Here is a 7,140-nt window from a genome sequence, read left to right on the forward strand (position 1 = left end):
CCACTTGTAGAGACGCTCGCCTGCTCGCCAGCCCGCGTCAGAGTTCGACTCCCGTCACGGGGTTTCACTCGCTTTGTAATTTCCGCCGTGGACATCGCTCGTTTTTGCTGCTGCCGTTGTTGTTGGTACAACAGTGACCCGACTTACACGTTATTTGGCGATAAACTGAATATTCATCTGGAAACATTATTAGCTTTTATTATAAATCAGGGTCCCATGGTTTATAGAGATGTATCGTGCAGTCTCTCGACTCTTATTCACTCCGTGATCTCTGGCCTATCCATGTGATGTGATGAAGGGCAATTGCCCGAAACGTAGCCAAATTTATATTATCATCATAATTTCCAGGCAGTGTTATTGAAGCATGTGCTGAGTTGTCTTGTACTTCGAGTGGTGGGTGTTCTGTGGATAGAACGGTCACCGTCCAGGGAATGAGTAATTTCTAACCAGTGACTGAAGACTGGCAACGCAACACAAAGCATACTGCCACGCGCGAATAAGCACAGAGGCAATAAAAATGTGCGTTATCATTCCAAGTGGTAAAGTGAACCATTACGAATGACGTTGAAGGTGGCCATGATGTTCCGCAAGTGTTACATGGTACACGTCCGACCCAACATTGGCTCTCCTGCAGTACAAACACCCAGCAGACTTATCACCAGAGCCGTCCCGACGGTCACAGCGAATCGGGGCGACAGCCCCGAGCCCCGCGCTTTGGGCTCCCGCGCTTCGACGCGGCGGTGTCAGATCTACTGCTTCCGGTTCAGTTTGAAGGCGTTGGGGGGCCCACGCGGTGGGATTAGCCCCCGGCCCCGCACAACCCCCCTATGGACGACCCTGCTTACAGCATGACGGGAGGTTGTCACAACATTATCAGTGGAGTCTCACCCGTGTGCTCAATTCATAATATCAAGAGACACTCTACAGATTGTGCGGGTAGCTGGTTGACTGGAATATACGGCACATCGCTTTGTAAACCATCACAGCTATAGGAAGCGCAGCCATAGCAATGTGTTACGAAGAAGGGCCATTGCCCGAAACGTCGCTTATTATGTTTTTCCTTTTTAAGGCCATAGTGTTATTGACGAATGCGTGACTTTACCGAAAGGACCAAAGAGTATGGATCCTTGCAGTCACGAAAACTTCAAATCTAGAATGAATGCGTTAGTGTTGTATTGTTGTCAAGCACTCAATAATGATGCTATTTACACGCCACACCGAGTAGTCATTTCAGACTGAGTCCACCTGGAGGGAGGCGACAGGACTTGGTTCAAATATTCGCCGCTGTTATCCACCGTGAGCCGGGTATCGAACTCGCGTCGCCGGCTTCGCAGGCGCAGCGCGCTTTAATCGCCACTGCCACGTCCGCTCCCCGCAGACTGCACGCGCGCGCCCTTCCACACAAAAGAAACCTCGCATCTCGGCGGCATCTCCCTCGAACTCGTCTCTTCTGTATTAGGCGCGACGGCTCGAACCACAACAATGCGGCGATTAGCAACAACAGTGCAGCGGCGGCGACAGCAGCGACAGGAGGAGGGAGGGCACCGGGGAGACGGAACGACGCCTTTGTAGTCATCAGCCCCAAATCCATTCATGCGACTCGTCACGCCATGTGGGCTCCACGTGACTGCTGACACAGAGGAGGCGGCGGCGGCGATACACTCGGTCCCTTTAAATGCGCGCGGTTGCAGCAATGCCTGTGCCTCTGCGGCGCAGAGTTATTATATATTCTCGCATGAAATTAGACTCAGAAGTTTATTGTCCGAGTAAATAACCCAGCTCTGTTTCCAAGGGTGACTCGGCCAACAGACAACCCCGGTAGCAAGTGTCACGAATTAATAAATATATGTGATCTAAACTAAAATAAAAGTGATTATAACAACACGATCTTACAAATTGTCACGTGTGTATGTGGGACGTCTTTCGCACGGTACGTAGCCAACCGTGCTAGTCGGAGATGCGGGGAAGGACAACAATGAAAGAAAAGTATTGACGTAATCGTAGAAAAAATAACGACTTACTATTCAGTTGAATAGTCACAAAGTTAAATAACAATAGAAATATACTCTGTAGTCAACAAACTCGTCAACAACACTACCTTAGAATATAAATACATATTTATGGTCGGCAATGTTTCGGGCAATGAACCTTCAAATCACACGCAGGGCCTGGTCGCATTGTATCTGTGCGGCGATTCCACTGTATAGCAATTCATTCAATGTAAAGATTTTTTTTACGATTAAACGAATCGATGTAACGATTAATCTCGTGAATGTAATAAAAGTAAAGCTATTCAGTTGGTATTGCAAAAGCATCAACAACAACGAACTCACCACATCGATCAAGAACACCGTGACATTTCAATAAAACATAATAGCTCGACGTTTCGCGCAATGGACCTGTTTTTAAACTTGCGTGGTTGTGTGCTGTAAATGGTCATTGTCCAAAACGTCGCCTGTTATATAATTTTCCTTTTATTGACGAATACATTAAATATTGTTTCATATGTTTACAGTCGCGATGCGTGCATTGAATCGTTGTGATTATTAATTGTCAGCAATATTTTATATGAAATAAATGAATCACTTCCAGTTGTGTTGTTTTCACCATACCTCACCACGTTGGTCAGTGCGGGTTGGTGAAGACGACTTTCCATGCAATGCGAATAATATGCAAGTGTCAGATTGAGTCGAAACAACAGCAACAACGCCGTATGAGCGAAACACTACGAGACGATATCCGGTAATACCCCGGTTTACGTCGGGGATTCGTTCCTGAAAGATGCCACGACGAATATCGAAACGAAGTAAATAAAATAAATCTCCAGGATAGGGGGATAAGGAAGGCAAAGGCCGAGGTGACGGATACGAGAAAGGACGGACGACGCTGTCAGCGACGTAAGTGACGCTGACCGGGTAGCGGTGTTCGGCACGTGGCGACGTATTTGCAAGACGACGTAAAAGTGGGAGACGTAGATCGGAGGTATGACTGTAATCGATGTAGAACGTGTGTGCAGCAGCTTAACCAATACATACTTCACCTGGAATAAAACTTTCTACAAGCAAATTGAAGGCACCCCAATGGGCTCCCCCATATCTCCGGTTGTAGCTAACATCTTCATGGAGAAATTTGAGACGGACGCCATCCAGACTGCCACTCTACGCCCGACCTTATGGAAGAGGTACGTAGACGACACTTTTGTCATCTGGCCACATGGCCGGCCTGCTCTAGACCAATTTCTTGACCACATCAATTCCATACACCCAGCCATCAGATTCACCATGGAAGTCGAAAAAGATGGCAAGCTACCCTTTTTGGATGTCCTAATCAAAAGGAGACCTGATGGTTCAATGAGCCACTCTGTCTACAGGAAATCCACCCATACGGACGCTTATCTAAAACCGGATTCCCACCACCATCCATCCCAGAAGAATTCCCTCATCAAGACTCTATATCATAGAGCCCAATGCATATCCGACCATGAACACATTTCCAGTGAACTCAAACACATACGCCAAGCTCTTAAGGCTAATGGTTACTCCGACTACACAATCCGCAAAGCCATCTCTCCAACCATCAAGAAGGATCCTGTTGAGGAGCCTTTCAAGACCATCACCTTACCTTACATTGCTGGGGTCACAAAAAAAGATCTCCAAAATCCTGATTAAACACAAGATCCAGGTCCGATTCAACACAGTACATAAAATCCGTGATCTGGTACCGTCTGTAAAAGATGTGGTTCCAGACATACAGCACCCTGGTGTCTACAAACTAAGTTGCCTCTGTGGTAGCAGTTACATTGGACAAACCAAACGACATGTCTCGGACCGCATCCGTGAACATAAAGCTGACCTGAAACACGGTAGGACAAACACCTCAGCCGTGGCAGATCACTGTTACAACTCAGTGGGCTCACATGACATTGACTTCTCCAAGACAGAGGTTCTCTGCAAGCCACCTGGCTATCATGAGAGATTCGTTCATGAGGCGATCCACATATACAAACACAGAGACAATTTTAATCGAGAAGATGGATTCTGGCTTAGCAATCATTGGAAGGACGTAATAAACCATTTTGATACACATTAGGGTAGGTAGAATAATACATAGTGTTATGTTGAAATGTGGTTTATTGCAATACAGTATATAATTTAATGTTGGGTTTATCTATGGCAGTATATAGTACGGTATATGCTCGGTTGATGTAAGAGAATAAAGTTTAGATGGAAGCATATTATATAACTTTTACGACGTAGTATTGTAATGTATTACTTGCTGTTAGTAACTCAGCTTATTGTAGAGTATAGTAAGTATACTGATGGTGCTATGCAGTTTATATTTTAGTCTTTGTATGTAGTTTATACCTTAGTTTTCTACGGTGTTGTTTAGTTACTGCAGCTACATATCATTGGCATTCCTTTCCTTTGTTAATGCTAATCCCTGCACCCCCCCTTGGTGCTCTTGATCCTGCATAGTGCGTGGGCATGGTATGACTTTGAAGCCCCCCCGCCCCCTGCGCATTTCCCATGTATATGCTAAACTCATCTTGATATGCACATTCTTTTTGTTAAGGCGCTCTTCTACCACCCCCAACCCAGCTTATATGTAAGTTCCTAGCTTGAAGTGTCTCATTCTTCACCTGAGGACGGCTGCTTGCGTTGTGGCCGAAACGTCGTGAGAATTGTTTCATTTTATTATGTTTTATTTTTATTATTTTATTACTTCCCTTCTACGTGACTTTACCGAAAAAACCAAGAAGAAGAACAGCAGAGAGCAGTGCAGGGAATTGCAGTGTTATACTTTACTTTATATACTCTCGCACTATGCTCCCCGCCTTCATCAACCCGCACCACTGACCGGCGTGGTGAAGTAACCCCCCCCCCCTCCCGAAGACCCGCACGCGCATGTCTTTGCGGAGCCCTCATCCAGCAGTGGATTGACGAAGAGAGCCGTACACGCGTGGCCGTCTCCCTGGCTTTACCCCCACCACACCCCACACCGACATCAAACCCCCGCCCAGTCCCCTCCCCCCGAATCCTCAATCCCCCCGCCCCGCCCCTCCCGTTTCCTCCTCCTCATCATCACCATCATCACCCCCACCTCCTTCGCCCCAGGCCATAGAACCGTCGCCGCCGCCGCGTCTCCGACCTCCTGCGGAGCGTCAATGATTGCCCCGGGGGCAAAGTGACCGTGCTCACGCCCCGGCACCCTCCTCCTCCTCTGCCCCCACCCTCCCTCCCGTAGACGCCGCCGTCGTCGGTTCCAGGTTCCCCATTCGTTAAAGGCGCGGCGGCGCGCGGCTGGAGAGGCCCGTGTTGCTCGGATGGTGAAATACATTACACATTACAGTCATGGAGCTGCCTTGTGGAGCACATGTGTAACGTAACGAGTAAACAGGCGGGCATAATTGCCTCCGGTCCATAGCTTTTCCTTTGCACGACAAAATACACCCCTAAAGTATATATTTTTACACATCCCATTAGCCGCAACGGCTTTTTCTGAGCCTTTACAGACTCTTGGGGCAAGTGTTGTTTAGCGAGTACCTGTGAAGAGAGGGTGGGTGACCAACACCACGTCCAGCTACCCAGTGATTTGAGGCTGAGTCGACCTAGGGGAGGTCCACGAGCGCCTGCTGCTATATATTTGGAGTTTGCATCTTCTCCCCGTAGTCGTGTGGATGTTTCTTTGGTTCCTCCGGGGTTGCCCTCTACATTTAGAGATGTGCGTTTACAGTATTTGGCTGCTATATATTTCTACGTGATAAGCCATTTCGTTGAGCTATCAATTGTGACCAGGTGGCGTCTGAAAAAGAGCTATATAGCTCAGTGGGCCTTATCTGGTAAAATAAAAATGTTTTTATAACTCGGGTCGCCGGGTGTGTTACACAGTGCGATAACCGCTGCACCATTGCTCTGGGAGTGTGAGCGCATCTTTCCAGCAGCATTGGTTGAATCCGAGCAACACTGGATCGGTTTTATCTTAAGGTTCTAAATAAAGGATGTTGGAGCTGGCCATTGTAAACGGCCAGTGTTCAAATCAAATGTGTTATGACGAGAACCCAATCGTGACAGAACAATAGTGCAGAGGCATCGTGGCTAGCAGACCTGCACATTGCCAGCTCCTGAACATCGCCGTACACCAAGCGTGGAATAGTGCAGCCCGAAAACCCATAAGTTATAAACAACAATGCACAGAGCACGTGCCCAACAATGAATATGCACAGAGGATTGTGTGCTTGCTACAGTCCCTGTGTGTGTTACACGAGATTAGCCGTCAGTGTTACTTTCCGCACCTCCGATTAGCACGGTGGGCTACGTACGGTGCGAAAAAAGTTCAACATACAGTACATACATAAATACGGTGTGTTATGAGCAAATGAAGCCCAACCAAAATCTGTTCGTGCTATCAGAACCCACAGACATTTGGATGTTGCAACAATGCACGTGGTACGGGGCCACCTCATATCATTAAATAGATTATGTAAATATACACATGGCTTCATTAACTCATTCGAGTCTTGAGGTTTTTTTTCTTTCTCCCTCGGGTCAGGACTAAGTTGCCGCGCGACGAAGTAGTAGCCGCAGCCGCAGAGCGAGGCGGTATACTGGATGTGGTGTGCCGGGAGCGGACAACGCAGATGGAAGCAATCCACGGCCGTGCGGATGAGTCACAGTGAGGATGAAACCGATACACAGTTGCCTGGTGGTGCTTCGGCTGTCTACATTTAAAGTAAAAAAAATGCCACAACCTCCGTTTTGTTGGGCTCGTTGCGACCACAAGGCCGTGATGTCATCCTGACATGCAAACCATGCTGCGGTGTCTGCTTTGTTTTACTCAGGAAGGTGCCTATTTGTATGCACAGTATGATTTGGTCATGCTGCTGTTGCGTCGTCACATTGATGCACAAGCAACACGACACAACGCATTCGCCAATAACACCGTGGCCTTAAATAGACGTTTCGGGTAATAGCCCTTCATAGCGCACAAACCGCATTCGTTATTGCACATTGTGTTAGAAAGAAGGGTCATTGCTGGAAATATCACCTAGACTTAAAACAAAAAATTGTAAAGCCACAAAGTTATTGACGGATGTTTCGTTTTTGTTATGTGGACATATCTGTGCAGCAAGCAGACCGTGTT

The sequence above is a fragment of the Lampetra planeri genome, chromosome 39, assembly GCF_965212315.1.
Source record: "Lampetra planeri chromosome 39, kcLamPlan1.2.h2, whole genome shotgun sequence".
NCBI classification, from domain to species: Eukaryota; Metazoa; Chordata; class Hyperoartia; order Petromyzontiformes; family Petromyzontidae; genus Lampetra; species Lampetra planeri.